The sequence below is a fragment of the Pristiophorus japonicus genome, chromosome 2 (genome assembly GCF_044704955.1).
Source record: "Pristiophorus japonicus isolate sPriJap1 chromosome 2, sPriJap1.hap1, whole genome shotgun sequence".
NCBI lineage: Eukaryota > Metazoa > Chordata > Chondrichthyes > Pristiophoridae > Pristiophorus > Pristiophorus japonicus.
Window position 1 is genome coordinate 372,919,804 of NC_091978.1, and position 21,257 is coordinate 372,941,060.

Consider the following 21,257-nt stretch of genomic DNA (forward strand, 5'->3'; position numbering starts at 1 on the left):
CCCCAGTCCCCATTCCCCAGTCCCCATTCCCCAGTCCCCATTCCCCAGTCCCCATTCCCCAGTCCCCATTCCCCAGTCCCCATTTCCAGTCCCAGGTACAGCCAGCGGTAATGCCAGCAGAAAGGCCTGGTTAAATAATAATCGTGTCTTCCCAGCAGAAAGCTCTGGCAGTACTCCCCGGGAGTGAGGTTACCCCCGGGGCCATCTTTCTGGACCAGGGGCTGAGCTTCTAACACAGTCAATTGCTCACCCGCCAACGTTAAAATGGGGCCCAAGTAACAGAAGCGAAGAACTCGGGAGGTTTGGTGGAACGACCTCTGAATGGCCCCTGTATGTTTTAACATTGTCGATGAGTTGGTCATTGATTCCTTCCCCACTCCTGGCCGCACTCCATCCACAGACGATGGTTCACGTTACTCCGCACTGTTTCACTTTACATTGTTACCTCAAATCACAAAACAAACTCCGTTCCCCAGCCACTGACTCCATCCGTCTCCCCAACTCTTGTCTGAGGCTGAAGCACACTGTTCGCAACCTTGGTGTCAGATTTGACCCTGAAATGAGCTTTCGACCACATATCCGCAGCATAACTAAGACCCGCCTATTTCCACCTCCGTAACATCGCCCGTCACCACCCCTGCCTCAGCTCATCCGCTGCTGAAGCCCTCATCCATGCCTTTGTTACCTCCAGACTTGTCTATTCCAATGCACTCCTAGCTGGCCTCCCACATTCTACGTAAACTAGAGGTGATCCGGACTCTGTAGGTTCTGCTTGCCATACCCCAAACATCGTGGAAGGCTGCTTGCTGCGTAGTTTTCAGTTGGGTTGAGTCCGCGGTAAGACGCGGTTTGGATTTATGGGGCGAGTACCCATTTTCTTCTTGTAGGAGTAGGGCTTTGGGTTACTTTAGGTAATGTTTCACCCATTGTAAGCCAGGAATAGATTGTAGAATGGAAAAGTTTCGAATCTTCGGTTTCTTCTCGAGGAGTTTCTTTCTTAGGATTCGTCGATCGCGGTGGTTCAATGTTACCACGTTGGCTGTGGTCAGTTGTTGCCGCAATGAGTTGGTGATGTCCAAAGTCACTGGGAACTGCTTTTCTCAGCCGTTTTGATGAGGTTCTTCCTGCTTCTTCAGTAGCAGAGCAGTGTAACCCAGGAGTGCCGTCGAGGCTGAAGACGCTGATGGAGCGGTGGTCGCTCAAGAGCCCGATAGTGCAGTGGAGGTTCTTAGTTGCTCAGAAGGCTGCCTAACCTGTAAAACAGGGCCTCAGTTATACTTTGAGAGCCTTCCTAACCTGCGCGCCAAATCAAACCCGATTCTTTGTCTTCGTTTTGGCGGGCTCGATAATTCTTTGTTAAATTTTGGCGGCTCGTTAACGATGGCTTGTTTAGGATGTGTCGATCTGATGGATTCGAGTTGCGATTGTAAAAATTATTTTTGGTGTTTACGTTGTCTATCTAGGCCTGGGTTTTCCATGCAGGCCGGAAAAGTGATTAACATTATGCATGAGCTGGATGGGTTTCATGCTTAGCGCTGTGGCTGGCTGTCACTGGGTCAATTGTTGAGATGTTAATGTCTCCTAGGGAGCAGAGTTTTTGAGTTTACACAGTTCTCCAGACAATTTGTTGAGCTCCAATATCCCAGACAGCTCCAATACCCAAAGACTGTATTTTTCAGAGGTTAGTAGTCACCTGGTTTTGCAGCCCTTTTCCTTTGCAGACCCACACATCTTTTAAAATCCCAAAGTTCATCTTAAGCGAGTCCAAAATGATCCTTCCTTAGGGTTTCTTCACACAGAGGGGGAGTCTATGAATTTTGAGAAAACTTCGAGTTTTACACCTGTCAATCCCCTTCAGAATCTGATACGTTTCAATGAGATCACCTCTCATTCTCCTAAACTCCAGACAGTATCGGCCCATTCTACACAATCTTTGCCGGATGGGTGACACTATTCACGATCCCACAATAATTACCGATCAGGAAAGTCACTCAGCCTGAAAACCCAACATTTCAACATCCAGTCGTTTCTGACATGGTTCTGGTGCTTTTACCGTCGAGCTGTTTGGAATCCATTCCATGTGTCAATCAGTCTGTGGATGAGAAAGAGCATCCTCGAATCAGTCTTAAATTTGCTTTCTCCTTGTTGGAACCTCTGTCGCTCGGACCTATTCCCTCCATTTAATTTAAGATAACCTTCCAACTTCACCTTTTCCATTCCCTTCATTCTCTTATTCTGCCTACAACTTTATTATATAGGATGATATAGGGCACAGAAACAGGCCATTCGGCCAGCCAGTCCATGCCAGCGTTTATGCTCCTCCTGTACTATGTGGGAAATCAGGGACGCCTCCGTGTGCGGGAAGTGTATCCGCATCCAGCTCCTGACGGACCGCGTTGCGGAACTGGAGCTGAAAGTGGATCCACTCTGGAGCATGCACGATGCTGAGAATAATGTGAGTAGCACATTTAGTGAGTTATCGTGGTGCACATTGGTACCAACGATATAGGTAAAAAAACGGGATGAGGTCCTACGAGACGAGTTTAAGGAGCTAGGAGCTAAATTAAAAAGTAGGACCTCAAAAGTAGTAATCTCGGGATTGCTACCAGTGCCACGTGATAGTCAGAGTAGGAATCGCAGGATAGCGCAGATGAATACGTGGCTTGAGCAGTGGTGCAACAGGGAGGGATTCAAATTCCTGGGGCATTGGAACCGATTCTGGGGGAGGTGGGACCAGTACAAACCGGCCGGTCTGCACCTGGGCAGGACCGGAACCAATGTCCTTGGGGGAGTGTTTGCTAGTGCTGTTGGGGAGGAGTTAAACTAATATGGCAGGGGGATGGGAACCAATGCAGGGAGACAGAGGGAAACAAAATAGAGACAGAAGCAAAAGACAGAAAGGAGATGAGTAAAAGTGGAGGGCAGAGAAACCCAAGACAAAAAAACAAAAAGGGCCATTGTACAGCAAAATTCTAAAGGGTCAAAGTGTGTTAAAAAGGCAAGCCTGAAAGCTCTGTGCTTCAATGCGAGGAGTATTCGGAATAAGGTGGACGAATTAACTGCACAGGTAGCAGTTAACGGGTATGATGTAATTGGCATCACGGAGACATGGCTCCAGGGTGACCAAGGCTGGGAACTCAACATCCAGGGTATTCAACATTTAGGAAGGATAGACAGAAAGGAAAAGGAGGCGGGGTGGCGTTGCTGGTTAAAGAGGAAATTAATGCAATTGTAAGGAAGGACATTAGCTTGGATGATGTGGAATCGGTATGGGTGGAGCTACGGAATACCAAGGGGCAGAAAACGCTAGTGGGAGTTGTGTACAGACCTCCAAACAGTCGTAGTGATGTTGGGGAGGGCATCAAACAGGAAATTAGGGGTGCATTCAATAAAGGTGCAGCAGTTATCATGGGTGACTTTAATATGCATATAGATTGGGCTAACCAAACCGGAAACAATACGATGGAGGAGGATTTCCTGGAGCGCATAAGGGATGGTTTTCTGGACCAATATGTCGAGGAACCAACTAGGGGGGAGGCCATCTTGGACTGGGTGTTGTGTAATGAGAGAGCAATCTCGTTGTGCGAGGCCCCTTGGGGAAGAGTGACCATAATATGGTGCAATTCTACATTAGGGTGGCGAATGAAACAGTTAATTCAGAGACCATGGCCCAGAACTTAAAGAAGGGTGACTTTGAAGGTATGAGGCTTGAATTGGCTAGGATAGATTGGCGAATGATACTTAAGGGTTGACAGTTGATGGGCAATGGCAGACATTTAGAGACCGCATGGATGAACTACAAAAATTGTACATCCCTGACTGGCGCAAAAATAAAAAAGGGAAGGTGGCTCAACCGTGGCTATCAAGGGAAATCAGGGATAGTATTAAAGCCAAGGAAGTGGCATACAAATTGGCCAGAAATAGCGGCGAACCCGGTGACTGGGAGAAATGTAGAACTCAGCAGAGGAGGACAAAGGGTTTGATTAGGGCAGGGAAAATGGAGTACGAGAGGAAGCTTGCAGGGAACATTAAAATGGACTGCAAAAGCTTCTATAGATATGTAAAGAGAAAAAGGTTAGTAAAGACAAACGTGGGTCCCCTGCAGTCAGAATCAGGGGAAGTCATAACTGGAACAAAGAAATGGCAGACCAATTGAACAAATACTTTGGTTCGGTATTCACTAAGGAGGACACAAACAACCTTCTGGATATAAAAGGGGTCAGAGGGTCTAGTAAGAAGGAGGAACTGAGTGAAATCCTTATTAGTCGGGAAATTGTGTTGGGGAAATTGATGGGATTGAAGGCCGATAAATCCCCAGGGCCTGATGGTCTGCATCCCAGAGTACTTAAAGAGGTGGCCTTGGAAATAGCGGATGCATTGACAATCATTTTCCAACATTCCATAGACTCTGGATCAGTTCCTATGGAGTGGAGGGTCGCCAATCTAACCCCACTTTTTAAAAAAGGAGGGAGACAGTAATCAGGGAATTATAGACCGGTCAGCCTGACATTGGTAGTGGGTAAAATGATGGAATCAATTATTAAGGATGTCATAGCAGCGCATTTGGAAAGAGGTGACATGATAGGTCCAAGTCAGCATGGATTTGTGAAAGGGAAATCATGCTTGACAAATCTTCTGGAATTTTTTGAGGATGTTTCCAGTAGAGTGGACAAGGGAGAACCAGTTGATGTGGTGTATTTGGACTTTCAGAAGGCTTTCGACAAGGTCCCACACAAGAGATTAATGTGCAAAGTTAAAGCACATGGGATTGGGGGTAGTGTGCTGACGTGGATTGAGAACTGGTTGGCAGACAGGAAGCAAAGAGTAGGAGTAAATAGGTACTTTTCAGAATGGCAGGCAGTGACTAGTGGGGTACCGCAAGGTTCTGTGCTGGGGCTCCAGCTGTTTACATTGTACATGAATGATTTAGACGAGGGGATTAAATGTAGTATCTCCAAATTTGCGGATGACACTAAGTTGGGTGGCAGTGTGAGCTGCGAGGAGGATGCTATGAGGCTGCAGAGTGACTTGGATAGGTTAGGTGAGTGGGCAAATGCATGGCAGATGAAGTATAATGTGGATAAATGTGAGGTTATCCACTTTGGTGGTAAAAACAGAGAGACAGACTATTATCTGAATGGTGACAGATTAGGAAAAGGGAAGGTGCAACGAGACCTGGGTGTCATGGTACATCAGTCATTGAAGGTTGGCATGCAGGTGCAGCAGGCGGTTAAGAAAGCAAATGGCATGTTGGCCTTCATAGCGAGTGGATTTGAGTACAGGGGCAGGGAGGTGTTACTACAGTTGTACAGGGCCTTGGTGAGGCCACACCTGGAGTATTGTGTACAGTTTTGGTCTCCTAACTTGAGGAAGGACATTCTTGCTATTGAGGGAGTGCAGCAAAGGTTCACCAGACTGATTCCCGGGATGGCGGGACTGACATATCAAGAAAGACTGGATCAACTGGGCTTGTATTCACTGGAGTTCAGAAGAATGAGAGGGGACCTCATAGAAACGTTTAACATTCTGACGGGTTTAGACAGGTTAGATGCAGGAAGAATGTTCCCAATGTTGGGGAAGTCCAGAACCAGGGGTCACAGTCTAAGGATAAGGGGGAAACCATTTAGGACCGAGATGAGGAGAAACTTCTTCACCCAGAGAGTGGTGAACTTTCCACAGAAAGTTGTTGAGGCCAATTCACTAAATATATTCAAAAAGGAGTTAGATGTAGTCCTTACTACGAGGGGGATCAAGGGGTATGGCGAGAAAGCAGGAATGGGGTACTGAAGTTGCATGTTCAGCCATGAACTCATTGAATGGCGGTGCAGACTCGAAGGGCCGAATGGCCTATTCCTGCACCTATTTTCTATGTTTCTGTGTTTCTATGAGCCTCCTCCCGTCTTTCCTCATCTAAATCTATTAGCATAACCCTCTATTCCCTTCTCCCTCATATACTTGTCCAGCCTCCCCTTAAATACATCGATACTATTCGCCTCAACCCCTCCCTGTGGCAGCGAGTTCCACATTCTCACCGCTCTCTGGGTAAAGAAGTTTCTCCTGAATTCCCCATTGGGTTTATTAGTGACTGTCTGATATTGATGGCCCCTAGTTCTGGTCTCTCCCACAGGGGGAAACATCTTCTCTACATCTACCCTATCGAACCACTTCATCATTTTAAACACCTCTATCAGGTCACCCCTCAGCTTCCTGCTTTCTAGAGAAAAGTGTCCCAGCCTGTTCAATCTTTCCTGGTAGTTATAACCTCTCAGTTCTGATATAGTTTTGCACCCTCTTCAGTGCCTCTTTGTCCTTTTTATCAGAACTGACCAGAACTGTTCACAGTGCTCCAAGTGTGGGCTAGCCCAGGCTATATTTAAGTTCAACACAGCTCAGACCCTTCAGTCTGTGCAGTGCCTCCAATGTTTGAATGTCTCACCTGTGCCTCAGTGACTGGAACTGGACACAGGTCTGCTGTTTCACTGTAAAGGATCAAATAACAGAATAGTATAAAAATACGCAGGCAAACTTTGACTTTATAATGAGGGATAGAATTGAAAAGTAGGGAAGTTATGTTGAACCTGTATCGAACATTGGATAGACCACACTTGGAGCACTGCGTACAGTTCTGGTCACCATATTATAGAAAGGATCTAGAGGCACTGGAGAGGGTGCAGAGATTTACAAGGATGATACGAGAAATGCGAGGGTATACATATCAGGAAAGGATGAACAGTCTGGGTCTCTTTTCTCTTGAAAAATGAAGGCTGAGGGGTGACCTAATAGAGGTCTTTAAAATGATGAAAGGTTTTGATCAGAGTGAATACAGAGAGAATGTTTCCACTTGTGGGGAACAGCCTAACTAGAGGCCATCAATATAAGAAGTATATAGGGACAGAGGGACCAGTAATGGAGATAACAGAATCGTTTATAAATGGCCACCACTGCTGCCAACGAACAGGAGTGGGTTTGTTAAAAAAAAACCTGAAAGGTCAGGCGGGAGCAGGAAAAAGGTCAGGAGGGAGCGGACTGGGAGGAAAAATGCTCTGTTGGGGGAATAAAAAGAAGCTTACAGTTACAGATGAATGCACAGTGTGCTTCTGCACAGCATGCAGTCGTTGGCAGGAGTCACTCCCTCCCTCCTCCCCCTTCCCCCCCACCCTCCCCTCCCCCACTACCCCCTCCCGCCCCACATCCCTCACCCCCATCTTCACCCCCCTCCCCCCCGACCCCCTACCTCCCCCCACCTCCCCACCCTCCCCAACCCCCCCACCTTCCCCCCATCTCCCTCCCCATCACCCAACCCCAGATTATAATCTCACGATGGGGATTTATTTTGCATTATTCCAAATTTCAGGAAAGTTAACGGCCAGCTCTGAATTCTGACAAAACCCAAAAGAATATGTTACAAGATTCAGCTTCAGAGAATCGTACGGCACAGGAGGAGGCCATTGGGCCCATCGAGCCTGTGCCGGCTCTGTGACAGAGCGATCCAATCAGTCCCACTCCCCCCGCTCTTTCTCCACAGCCCCGCAAGCTTTTTTCTTTTCAATTTGTGTCCAATTCTGAGCACCACACTTTAGGAAGGATGTGAAGGCCTTCGAGAGGGAGCAGAGAGATTTACGAGAATAGTTCCAGGGATGAGGGACTTCAGTGACGTGGATAGACTGGAGAAGCTGGGGTTGTTCTCCTTGGAGCAGAGAAGGTTGAGAGGAGATTTGATCGAAGTGTTCAAAATCATGAGGGGTCTGGACAGGGATGATAGAGAGAAACTGTTCCCATTGGTGGAAGGGTCGAGAACCAGAGGACACAGATTTAAGGCGATTGGCAGAAGAACCAAAGGCAACATGAGGGAAAACATAGAAACATAGAAAATAGGTGCAGGAGTAGGCCATTCGGCCCTTCGAGGCTGCACCACCATTCAATAAGATTATGGCTGATCATTCCCTCAGTATCCCTTTCCTGCTTTCTCTCCATGCTCCTTGATCCCTTTAGCCGTAAGGGCCATATCTAACTCCCTCTTGAATACATCCAATGAACTGGCATCAACAACTCTCTGCGGCAGGGAATTCCACAGGTTAACAAGTCTGAGTGAAGAAGTTTCTCCTCATCTCGGTCCTAAATGGCCTGCCCCTTATCCTTAGACTGTGAGCCCTGGTTCTGGACTTCCCCAACATCGGGAACATTCTACCCACATCTAACCTGTCCCGTCCTGTCAGAATTTTATATGTTTTTTTATGATCCCCTCTCATCCTTCTAAACTCCAGTGTATAAAGGCCCAGTTGATCCAATCTCTCCTCATATGTCAGTCCCGCCATCCCAGGAATCTGTCTGGTGAACCTTCGCTGCACTCTCTCAATAGCAAGAATGTCCTTCCTCAGATTAGGAGACCAAAACTGAACACAATATTCCAGGTGAGGCCTCACCAAGGCCCTGTATAACTGCAGTAAGACCTCCCTGCTCCTATACTCAAATCCCCTCGCTATGAAGGCCAAAGTGCCATTTGCCTTCTTCACCGCCTGCTGTACCTGCATGCCAACTTTCAATGACTGATGTACCATGACACCAGGTCTCGTTGCACCTCCCCTTTTCCTAATCTATGGCTAGGGACTCCCAGGTGGCGGTGGGGATGTTGCACTTTCCTAATTCGGGGGAGGTGGCTCCGAAAATGAAGAACAAGTTGGATAAAATGTGCAAAAGTAGGTGGAACAAATGGCAGATGAAATCTAATTCGGACAATTGTGAAGTGCTTCCTGTAGCGAGACACAATCAGTGTACACATCATCATCATAGACAGTCCCTCGCAATCGAGGAAGACTTGCTTCCACTCTTAGAATGAGTCCTTAGGTGGCTGAACAGTCCAATATGAGAACCACAGTCCCTGTCACAGGTGGGACAGACAGTGGTTGAGGGAAGGGGAGGGTGGGACTGGTTTGCCGCACGCTCCTTCCGCTGCCTGCGCTTGGTTTCTGCATGCTCTCGGCGACGAGACTCGAGGTGCTCAGCGCCCTCCCGGATGCACTTCCTCCACTTAGGGCGGTCTTTGGCCAGGGACTCCCAGGTGTCAGTGGGGATGTTGCACTTTATCAGGGAGGCTTTGAGGGTGTCCTTGTAACGTTTCCTCTGCCCACCTGGGGCTCGCTTGCTGTGAAGGAGTTCCGAGTAGAGCGCTTGCTTTGGGAGTCTCGTGTCGGGCGTGCAGACAATGTGGCCCGCCCAGCGGAGCTGATCAAGTGTGGTCAGTGCTTCGACGCTGGGGATGTTGGCCTGGTCGAGGACGCTAACGTTGGTGCGTCTGTCCTCCCAGGGGATTTGTAGGATCTTGCGGAGACATACTCCAAGACTAGTGTTGAATATCCATGGGTAAACAGAAAGACCTGGGGGGGTCTCAGGAAACACAATGCACAATATGGTGAACTACACAACTGTAGAATGCAAGTCATTAGAAGCCGTGACTAAAACATACAGATAATGGCACCCTGCTCTGGTTCCTGAGGCACAAGGGTGAGATTCTCGCACTGGAGGGAATGCAGGGATTCGCTATAAGACTGATCGCTAGGGTCGGAGAGCAGAACAATGCAAAAATACTGGAGAAACCTGGGCTTTTCAGCCTGAAGTGTGTCAGCTGTGCCTCAGTGGGCAGCACTCTCACCTCTGAATCAGAAGGTTGTGGGTTCGAATCCCACTCCAGAGACTTGAGCATAAAAATGGAGGCTGACACTCCAGCGCAGTACTGAGGGAGCCCTGCACTGTCGGAGGGGTAGTACTGAGGGAGCGCGCACTGTCGGAGGGGCAGTACTGAGGGAGCGCGCACTGTCGGAGGGGCAGTACTGAGGGAGCGCGCACTGTCGGAGGGGCAGTACTGAGGGAGCGCGCACAGTCGGAGGGGCAGTACTGAGGGAGCGCGCACTGTCGGAGGGGTAGTACTGAGGGAGCGCGCACTGTCGGAGGGGCAGTACTGAGGGAGCGCGCACTGTCGGAGGGGTAGTACTGAGGGAGCGCGCACAGTCGGAGGGGCAGTACTGAGGGAGCGCGCACTGTCGGAGGGGCAGTACTGAGGGAGCGCTGCACTATCAGAGGGGCAGTACTGAGGGAGCACCGCACTGTCAGAGGGGCAGGACTGAGGGAGCCCTGCACTGTCGGAGGGGCAGTACTGAGGGAGCCCTGCACTGTCGGAGGGGCAGTACTGAGAGAGCGCCGCACTGTCGGAGGGACAGTACTGAGGGAGCCCTGCACTGTCGGAGGGGCAATACTGAGGGAGTGCCGCACTGTTGGAGGGTCAGTGCTGAGGAAGCGCCGCACTGTCGGAGGGGCAGTACTGAGGGAGCGCCGCACTGTCGGAGGGGCAGTACTGAAGGAGCGCCGCACTGTTGGAAGGTCAGTGCTGAGGAAGCGCCGCACTGTCGGAGGGGCAGTACTGAGGGAGCGCTGCACTGTCGGAGGGGCAGTACTGAGGAAGCGCCGCACTGTCGGAGGGGCAATACTGAGGGAGTGCCGCACTGTTGGAGGGTCAGTGCTGAGGGAGCGCCGCACTGTCGGAGAGGCAGTGCTGAGGGAGCGCCGCACTGTCGGAGGGGCAGTACTGAGGGAGCGCCGCACTGTCGGAGGGGCAGTACTGAAGGAGCGCCGCACTGTTGGAAGGTCAGTGCTGAGGAAGCGCCGCACTATCGGAGGGGTAGTACTGAGGGAGCGCCGCACTGTCGGAGGGGCAGTACTGAGGAAGCGCGGCACTGTTGGAGGGGCAGTGCTGAGGGAGTGCCACACTATCAGAGGGGCAGTACTGAGGGAGCGCCGCACTGTCGGAGGGGCAGTACTGAGGGAGCTCTGCACTGTCGGAGGGGCAGTACTGAGGGAGCGCCGCACTGTCGGAGGGGCAGTACTGAGGGAGCGCGGCACTGTCGGAGGGGCAGTGCTGAGGGAGAGCCGCACTGTCGGAGGGGCAGTACTGAGGGAGCGCTGCACTGTCGGAGGGGCAGTACTGAGGGAGCGCCGCACTGTCGGAGGGGCAGTATTGAGGGAGTGCTGCACTGTCGGAGGGGCAGTATTGAGGGAGTGGCACACTGTCGGAGGGGCAGTACTGAGGGAGTGCCGCACTGTCTGAGAGGCAGTACTGAGGGAGCACTGCACTGTCGGAGGGGCAGTACTGAGGGAGTGCCACACTGTCGGAGGGGCAAAACCCTGGTGTGGGACTGGAACCCACAACCTTCTGACCCAAAGGCGAGAGTGTGCTGCCCACTGAGCCACGGCTGACACTTATAATGTACCAAACGGACGAATCTGTGTGAAATATTCTGGGACTCTATGAAGAGTAACCTTCATTCCAGCTGGATCCATCACATGATTGTGTGTGAAATCAATAGTTCTCATTAGATGAAGTAGTCTCTGTCACAATCACAACTTAAGGACACTGTGTTTTAGAGGTATGATGAATTAATCCAGTGAATGAACCCAACGGCCTCGAAATTGGCTCGTGCACCACCATGAGATTTCGCCGCGATCCGATCTAAAAATAGCGGCCGCCACTCTTGCGCCCTTCTCTAGCGTGGGACTGGGCGGCCACCATTTTGGCGCGGGCCTGAGCGATGCCGATAGCCGCACTGGCCCTGGAAATGTACATCACGAGAGGGTGATATCTTTACCTGGATCTCAGCGCTGTGACCTAAACTCGCCACGTAAACCCAGCGCTCAGCAGACTGACATGGGCGCTGTCAGCACCACTCAAAGGGACACGCACATCGTTCAGCTAAGTTTGCATTTAAGCTTTTGGACTGATTTATTTTTTATTTCATTGAAGTATTGTGGCTTGCTGCAATACACGTTATAAGTTTGTTAAGTGTGCAGGGAGTGCTGCTGGATGTTGGCAAGGTCTCGGATGGTAAAGGAAGGCCTCTGAGAAGACGGATAATGCTGCAAATTCTCAGCCGGTCAGGTGACATCCGTGGAGAGAGAAACAGAGTTCACGTCTCAGGTCGAGATGTAGTCTGACCTGCTGAGTATTTCCAGCATTTTATGCTGTCATTTCAGATTTACAGCATTCGCTTACTGAGGAAAGAGAAATAAACAGAAGAGGAAGAATCACAGAACGGTTACAGCACAAGAGGCCATTCGGCCCGTCGAGCCCATGCCGGCTCTCTGCAAGAGCACCTCAGCCAGTCCCGCTCCCCCGCCCTTTCCCCGTAGCCCAGCAAATCCTTTACTTCAGGGACTTATCCAATTCCCTTTTGAAAGCTGCGATTGAGTCTGCCTCCATCACCCTCTCAGGCAGCGCATTCCAGATCCTAACCAGTCGCTGCGTAAAAACGTTTTCCCTCATGTCGCCTTTGGTTCCTCTGTCAATCGCCTTAAATCTGTGTCCTCTGGTTCCCGACCCTTCCACCAATGGGAACAGTTTCTCTCGATCTACTCTGTCCAGACCCCTCATGGTTTTGAACACCTCGATCAAATCTCCTTTCAACCTTCTCTGCTCCAAGGAGAACAACCCCAGCTTCTCCAGTCTCTCCCCGTCACTGAAGTCCCTCATCCCTGGAACCATTCTCGTAAATCTCCCTCCGCACCCTCTCTAAGGCCTTCACATCCTTCCTAAAGTGCAGTGCCCAGAATTGGACACAATACTCCAGTTGAGACCGAACCGTGTTTTATACAGGTTTATCATAACTTCCTTGCTTTTGTACTCTATGCCTCTATTTATGAAGCCCAGGATCCCGTATGTTTTTTTAACCGCTTTCTCAACCTGCCCTGCCACCTTCAACACTTTCTGCCCATATACCCCAGGTCTCTGTGTCCCTGCCCCCCTTTAGGATTGTACCCTTTAGTTTATATTGCCCCTCCTCGTTCTTCCGACCAAAATGTATCACTTTGCACTTTTCTGCATTAAATTTCATCTGCCACGTGCCCGCCCATTCCACCAGCCTGTCTGTCTTCCTGAAGTCTACCCCTATCCTCCTCACTGTTCACTATACTTCCAAGTTTTGTCTCGTCTGCAAATTTTGAAATTGTGCCTTATACACCTATGTCCAACCCATTAATATATATCAAGAAAAGCCGTGGTCCCAGTACCGACCCCGGGGAACACCACTGTATAGAAACATAGAAACATAGAAAATAGGTGCAGGAGTAGGCCATTCAGCCCTTCTAGCCTGCACTGCCATTCAATGAGTTCATGGCTGAACATGCAACTTCAGTACCCCCTTCCTGCTTTCTCGCCATACCCCTTGATCCCCCTAGTAGTAAGGACTTCATCTAACTCCCTTTTGAATATATTTAGTGAATTGGCCTCAACAACGTTCTGTGGTAGAGAATTTCACAGGTTCACCACTCTCTGGGTGAAGAAGTTTCTCCTCATCTCGGTCCTAAATGGCTTCCCCCTTATCCTTAGACTGTGACCCCTGGTTCTGGACTTCCTCAACATTGGGAACATTCTTCCTGCATCTAACCTGTCTAAACCCGTCAGAATTTAAAACGTTTCTATGAGGTCCCCTCCCTCCAATCCCAGAAACAACCGTTCACCACTACTCTCTGTTCCCTGTCACTGAGCCAATTCCGTGTCCGTGCTGCCACTGTCCCTTTTATTCCATGGGCTTCAACTTTGCTGGCAAGCCGATTATGAGGCTGCAGCAAGGCGGGTGGGAGGCTGCTGACTTTCAGTGGGGGACACTGCAGATGGCCTTGCTGGTCGACCTTGAGGTGCTGGTGGCTGGGATCATCTTCTTCCTGTACTTCACTCTCCTCTCCCCTCTCTTGGTCACCCCCGGGCTGGGCAGGCTGCATTTCCTGGGAGTGTGAAATGAGGAAGGCACAAGGGTGGAGTTGTGGTGATGGAAGGGCGGGAAAGCATGAGACGCGTCCCAGAATGAGGATAATGTACTAAGATGCCGGCATCATGTATCCCTTCAGCCCCGCCGCTGGCCCCGGCCTCAGCCATGATCCGGCCAGAATAGTCCGCACCATCTCCTCCAACAGGGTGAGGTGAGGCTCTGAATGGGAGATGTGCCTCGTGATTGGTACGGATTGTTGGTAGGTGAATGATCGGTGGTGGGGTCATACATTGAGCAGTGTGGGGGGCTGGTGGTGCAGTTGGTAGGAGACGGCTTTTGAAGATGCATTCACTGACTCAGAGCAGTGGTCTGAGGTCATGAGTTTCTTTGGGCACTGGAGCCGGGTGGTGGGGGAGCGACACTGCTGTCGGTGACAGCCTCAGTGATGTCCCACATCCTTCTTTCTGGAGAGCCTCCTGGCCCCTGGGGGTAGAGGGCCTGTCTTGCAGTGTTGGCCCCCTGCACAAAGCTGGAGTGTTGCGTGCGAGACCCTGGGTGCCCCTCCCTGGCTTACTGGGCCATTTGTGTTAGTGCCGGGGCAGTTTTCCCATTTTGTGAGGTTCGGAAGGGAATTCAGGTTTAAGAGCTGGAGACTCTCATCTGGGATTTCTTGTCAGGGTTTGTTTGTTTTTCGGGAGGCACTTGAGCTGTAAAGGCTGAAACCTGTAATGTGGAGAGCGGGCAGTGCTGGAGCTGGGAAACGCTCCAGGTTTTAAATGCGAGTACGAAAAGCTTATGAGCAAAGTCAGGCACATAAGGCCCATTCTTTACATTTCTTTCTTAGACTCTGAGGAGCATTTCAGTTTTGCTTTAGTATTAAGTTTAACAAAACACAATCCAGTAAATAGCAGCGGCACACAGAGGGACGTTAGTTGGGTGAGAAACGTTGTTGGTTATTCAATTCAACCGTACTCGCGATGTAGCCTCAAACAACCCGGTTTCATCCTCTTTCTAAATGATTCACATTCTTTCGTCTCACTGATAAGGGTTGCAACGATCCCTGTGAGCGGTGCTTTGTTCTGCACGCCCTGTTCCTTTAACGCACGGCCCCTTTAAATTTCTGCGTTTGTGCGGTGTAATGTATTTGCTTTATGGATTCTTTGCTTAATAATTCATAGCAGCACGTTGCTATTACCAACTGGTTGGTTTATTAGCAAAAGCTTTAACAATCACACCACACATTACCAGTTCATCCACCAGGCTCACAACCACCTGCCCCATCGTGGATCCCCGGAACCCAACTGGCTGGGGTTTTATTGAGTCTTGTGAACATCATGTGACTGACTAAGCCACTCCCAACTCAACAGCTCTACAAACCTATGAGCATCCTCACCGGTGCCTACACCACAGGCGGTATTTGCGATGCGGGGACCTTGCAGTTTACAGACACGTGCGGCTTAGAGGGGACATTACACGACAGGTTAGAAAACCCCACAGCATATCCTGTCCATCCAAGTGAGGCTGAATGCTGCAAGGCATTGGTTAGGCCACAGTACTGAGCACAGTTTAAGATGATGAGCTGTAGAATTCCATCGGATATACAGCACAGAAACCAGGCCCAACCAGTCCATGTCGGCGTTTATGCTCCACTCGAACCTCCTCCCATCTTTCCTCATCTATCTCTATCAGCATAACCCTCTATTCCCTTCTCCCTCATGTGTTTATCCAGCCTCCCCTTAAATGCATCGATACTATTCACCTCAACCCCTCCCTGTGGCAGCAAGTTCCACATTCTCACCGCTCTCTGGGTAAAGAGGTTTCTCCTGAATTCCCTATATGGTTTCTGGGTGACTATCTTATATTGATAGCCTCTAGTTATGCTCTTCCCCACAAGTGGAAACACTCTCTCTGTATCCACTCTATCAAAACCTTTCATCATTTTAAAGACCTCTATTAGGTCTCCCCTCAGCCTTCTGTTTTCAAGAGAAAAGAGACCCAGCATGTTCATCCTTTCCTGATACGTATACCCTCGCATTTCTGGTATCATCCTTGTAAATCTTCTCTGCACCCTCTCCAGTGCCTCTATACCCTTTCTATAATATGGTGACCAGAACTGTACACAGTACTCCAAGTGTGGTCTAACAGGTTTAGAATAACTTGCCTACTGTTCAATTCTATCCCTCTGGAAATAAACCCTAGTGCTTGGTTTGCTTTTTACGGCCTTGCTAACCTGGGTTACAACTTTTGGTGATTGGTGTATTGTATCCGAGATATCTTTGTTCCTCTACCCCACCCAGACTCTCACCCTCCCAGTAATAAGTGACCTCCCTATTCTTCCGACCAAAATGTAATACCTCACATTTACCTGTGTTGAACTTCATTTGCCAATTATATGCCCATTCTGCAAGTTTATTAATGCCCCCTGTAATGTGTAGCAGTCCTCCTCAGTATTGACTCTCTCCCCAATTTGGTGTTATCTGCAAATTTAGAAATTGTGTTTTAGATTCCAAAGTCTAAACCGTTAATATAAATTGTGAACAACAGTGGTCCCAGCACTGATCCCTGTGGAACACCAGGACCCACCTTCTGCCCCTGTGAATAGCTGCCCTTTACCCCCACTCTCTGCTTTCTGTCTTGAAGCCAGTTAGTTATTCATTCTGTTACTTGTCACCTGACTCTGCATTCTCTGACCTTGTTCATCAGCCTATTATGGGGTACCTTATCGAAGGCCTTTTGAAAATCCAGATAAACCACATCTATTACATAACCCATGTCTACTCTCTCTGTTACCTCATCAAAAAATTCAATGAGGTTGGTCAAGTAAGACTTTCCCTTTTGAAATCCATGCAGACTATTCATTATATATTTGGTTTCTAGATGTTCTTCTATTTTCTCCTCCAGGGAGAAAATACTTTGCATCTATTTTCACAAAGGAAAGGTGTAATACAGATACTGCTATCGAGGAGGAGTGTGATCTTCTGAATGAAATAAATCTAGTGAGATAGGAAGTGTCATGTATTCAACTATCATTGTAACCCATGTATAAGCTGACCTAAGTTGTACACCTTGAGAACACTGACCACAAGGGGGTGCCCTTGTGGGAGACACTCCTAACCTGGACTTTCCGGTATAAAAGGGAAAGCTCCACCCACCTTCAGTCTCTTGAGGTCTTGGTAATAAAGGTAACTGGTCACAGAGTGATCTTCTCTCAAGTATGGGCCTTGTGTGCATTTATACTGTATAGTAAGGACATATCATTGGCGATGAGAAACTGGGATTTAAACCACGCGAGCATGGCCACTAGCAGCACAGAAGAGAGGTACTGTGTTGGTGATGATTGGGACGACTTTATTGAGAGACTACAGCAAAGTTTTGTCACTAAGAAATGGTTGGGACAGGATTCGGCCGACAAACGCAGGGCTCATCTCCTGACAGTTTGTGGATCCAGAACGTACTCCCTGATGAAGGAAGTTCTAGTGCCAGAGAAGCCGGCGGACAAGACGTTTGAAGAGCTCAGTAAGTTGATCGGGGAACACCTTAAACCGGCGAGCAGCATGCACATGGCGAGACACCGGTTTTACATGCACTGGTGGCGAGAAGGGCAAAGCGTTCCAGACTTCGTGGCAGATCTCCGGCAACTAGCGAGCCGATGTAAGTTCCCAGATGCATGCGGAGCCGAGATGCTGCGCGACTTTTTTATTGAAGGCATCGGGCACGCTGGAGTTTTCAGGAAACTGATTGAGACCAAAGACTTAACCTTGGAAGCGGTGGCTCTGATAGCCCAGACAATTATCTCAGGGGAGGAAGAGACCAGAATGATTTATGGCAAAAATCTTGGCTCAAATGCGGCAAACGACCATGAAGTCAACATTGTTAATGCGGCACACTGTTCTCTAGGCAGACAAGGGCAATCGGAAATGCCCCAGCATGTAGTCGAACCCAAAGGGGGAATTCAACAGAGACAATGGCTAGCTGAACGGCAATTCATGCCATCGCAATGGACAATGCGGCCAGTAATGGGGCCATCAACACCTGTTAATGGTGCGCTTAAGGACAGTTACAGAGACAGTCAGAGACGATCGACAGGTAATCGACCTTTTGTTTCCAACAACGGGGCCTCCAGCTCGTGCTAGCGGTGTGGAGGCAAACATCCAGACAGAGTTTGCAGGTATCAGTAATATACCTGCAGAAACTGCAACGTCAGCGGTCACTTGGCGCGTATGTGCAGGAAGCCTGCAGCCAGGTTGATGTACGAGGAGGACGGGCCCGATGTAAGCCCTACGAGGCCAAATGAATACTGGGGGAAATCGCTGGAAGCTGAAGTTCAGCGAGTTCATGTGGAGCACATATACAGTTCATATACCAGGACGCCACCAATAATGATGAAAGTGCTCCTCAATGGCATCCCAGTATTAATGGAGCTAGACACGGGGGCCAGCCAGTCCCTAATGAGTATCAAACAGTTCAAAAGGTTGTGCGTGTCCAAGGCCAGGAGGCCAAAATTATTGCCGATTGACGCACAGCTACGGACATATACAAAGGAGATCATTCCGGTGCTAGGCAGCGCCACGGTAGTCGTGACCCACAAAGATTCGGAGAACAGACTGCCACTCTGGATTGTCCCAGGGGATGGTCCCGCACTACTGGGGAGGAGTTGGCTTGCTGTCATGAACTGGAAATGGGGCGATGTCAATGCAATTTCTTCAGTGGAGCGAGTATCATGCTCACAGGTCCTGGACAAATTTGACTCATTATTTCAACCCGGCATCGGCACTTTCATGGGGGCCAAGGTAGTGATTCACATAAACCCGGACGCCAGGCCAGTACACCACAAGGCCAGAGCGGTGCCGTACGTGATGCGGGAAAAGATAGAATGCAAATTGGACCGCCTGCTGAGGGAAGGCATCATCTCGCCAGTTGAATTCAGTGACTGGGTGAGCCCGATTGTGCCGGTGCTCAAGGCGGATGGGTCGGTCAGGATATGTGGTGATTACAAGGCCGCCATCAATCGGGTGTCACTCCAAGGCCAGTACCCGTTACTGAGAGTGGAGGACCTCTTTGCAACGCTATCCGGTGGCAAACTTTTTTCAAAATTGGACCTGACCTCAGCTTACATGACCCAGGAGCTGGCGAGTGAGTCGAAGAAGCTGACCACCATCACGACACACAAGGGGTTGTTTGAGTATAATAGATGTCTGTTCGGAATTCGTTCAGCCGCCGTGATCTTTCAGCGAAATATGGAAAGCCTCCTCAAGTCGATTCCAAGGACGGTGGTTTTTCAATCCTCATCACGGGTTACGATACTGAAGAACACCTCCACAAACTGGAGGAGGTGCTACGCAGACTGGACCGGGTAGGTCTGCGACTGAAAAAGGCGAAGTGCGTCTTCCTAGCTCCAGAGGTAGAATTCCTGGGGATGAGGGTAGCAGCAGACGGGATCAGACCTACTGCATCCAAGATGGAAGCGATCCAGAGAGCACCCAGACCCCATAACACAACGGAGCTGCGTTCGTTCCTGGGGCTCCTGAACTATTTTGGTAACTTTCTTCCCAAATTGAGCACGCTGCTAGAGCCGCTACACATGCTCCTACGCAAAGGTCGCGATTAGTTCTGGGGGGACAGCCAGGAAAGGGCTTTTGATAGAGCACGCAATTTGTTATGCTCCAACAAACTATTAGCGTTATACAACCCATGTAAGAAACTAGTTTTAACATCCTATGGGGTCGGGTGTGTGTTGCAGCATGTGAATGCTAATGGTCAGTTACAGCCGGTAGCTTATGCCTCCAGAAGTCTGTCCCAGGCAGAAAGGGGCTACGGGATGGTAGAAAAGGAAGCGCTAGCATGTGTATATGCAGTAAAAAAAATGCACCAGTACCTGTTTGGCAGGAAATTTGAGCTGGAGACAGATCACAAACCCCTAACGTCCTTTTTGGCTGACAACAAGGCCATAAATGCGAATGCATCGACCCGCATACAGAGGTGGGCACTTACGTTAGCCGCCTATGACTACACAATTCGGCACAGACCGGGCACTGAAAACTGTGCCGATGTACTCAGCAGGCTCCCACTAGCCACCACTGAGGGGGCTACCGAGCATGGTGCTGAGATGGTCATGGCTGTTTAGCTTTCAAAAGCGAAGGCTCACCTGTGACAGCCCGTCAGATTAAAGTCTGGACAAATAAAGACCTGCTACTGTCTTTAGTTAAGAAATGTGTCCTGAATGGGGACTGGGCAGCACGTACGGGGCATGCCCTGAGGAATTTAAACCGTTTCATAGGCGCAAGGATGAACTCTCGATTCAGGCCGATGGCCTACTGTGGGGAAACCGAGTAATCATGCCCCAGATGGGCAGAGAGGTGTTTATCAGAGAACTTCACAATGGGCACCAGGGCATTGTCACGATGAAGGCAATTGCCAGGTCACACGTTTGGTGGCCAGGGATAGACGCAGATCTGGAACTTTGTGTTCGCAGGTGCAACACGTGTGCTCAGCTGGGCAACGCACCCAGGGAAGCCCCCCTTAGCCCCTGGCCCTGGCCCGCCAAGCCATGGTCACGCATCGATGTGGACTACGTAGGTCCTTTCATGGGAAAAATGTTTTTGGTTGTAGTAGACGCCTACTCCAAATGGATCGAGTGTGCCATTTTAAATTCAAGCACATCCTCTGCCACGGTAGAAAGTTTACGGGCAATGTTCGCCGCCCACGGTCTACCGGACGTCTTGGTCAGCGACAATGGCCCGTGCTTCACAAGCACTGAATTCCAGGACTTCATGGCAGGAAATGGTATCAACCATGTCAGAACGGCACCGTTCAAGCCGGCCTCAAACGGCCAGGCAGAACGAGCAGTGCAGATAATCAAACGGGATGCTCAGAATCCAAGGGGGTTCCCTACAAAGCCGCTTATCACGCCTCCTGTTGGCCAATAGATCCCGACCACACTTGCTCACAGGGGTTCCGCCCGCAGAGCTGCTAATGAAAAGGATGCTCAAAACAAGGTTATTCCTTATACACCCTACTATGAAAGAAATTGTTGAGAGCAGGCGTCAGTCACAATATGACTACCATGACAGGAATGCGAGGGCGCGATGTATTGATGTCAATGACCCTGTTTTTGTCCTTAATTACGCTGCAGGGCCCAAATGGCTCGCAGGCACTGTGATTGCCAAGAGAGGAATAGGGTTCTGGTAGTTAAACTTACCAATGGACAAATCTGTCGCAAACACGTGGATCAAACTAAAAGGAGGTTCAGCAACCCCATAGAAGAAGCAGAGGAAGAACACGACGTAGAGTTTACTCCACCACAGGTGACCGAACACCGGAACCAAAGGGAGGAGAGCCCAGTCACTGTGGGCAGTCCGGACAGGCCTGAGGCACCGCAAACAGCAGACACTCAGGCCAGCGCCCAACAACCGGAGCCCCAACTCAGGCGCTCTACAAGGGAGCGTAAACCACCAGAGAGACTTAACCTGTGATCCCAATAAGACTTTGAGGGGGGAGGTGATGTCA

At 49.8% G+C, this 21,257-nt stretch overlaps 1 protein-coding gene across 1 annotated transcript in view; it reads left to right on the plus strand.

Annotated features, from left to right (window-relative positions):
- Nucleotides 1-21,257, plus strand: part of LOC139250906 (B-cell scaffold protein with ankyrin repeats-like) — a 310,021-nt gene that overhangs the window by 202,895 nt on the left and 85,869 nt on the right. The window lies entirely within an intron of this gene.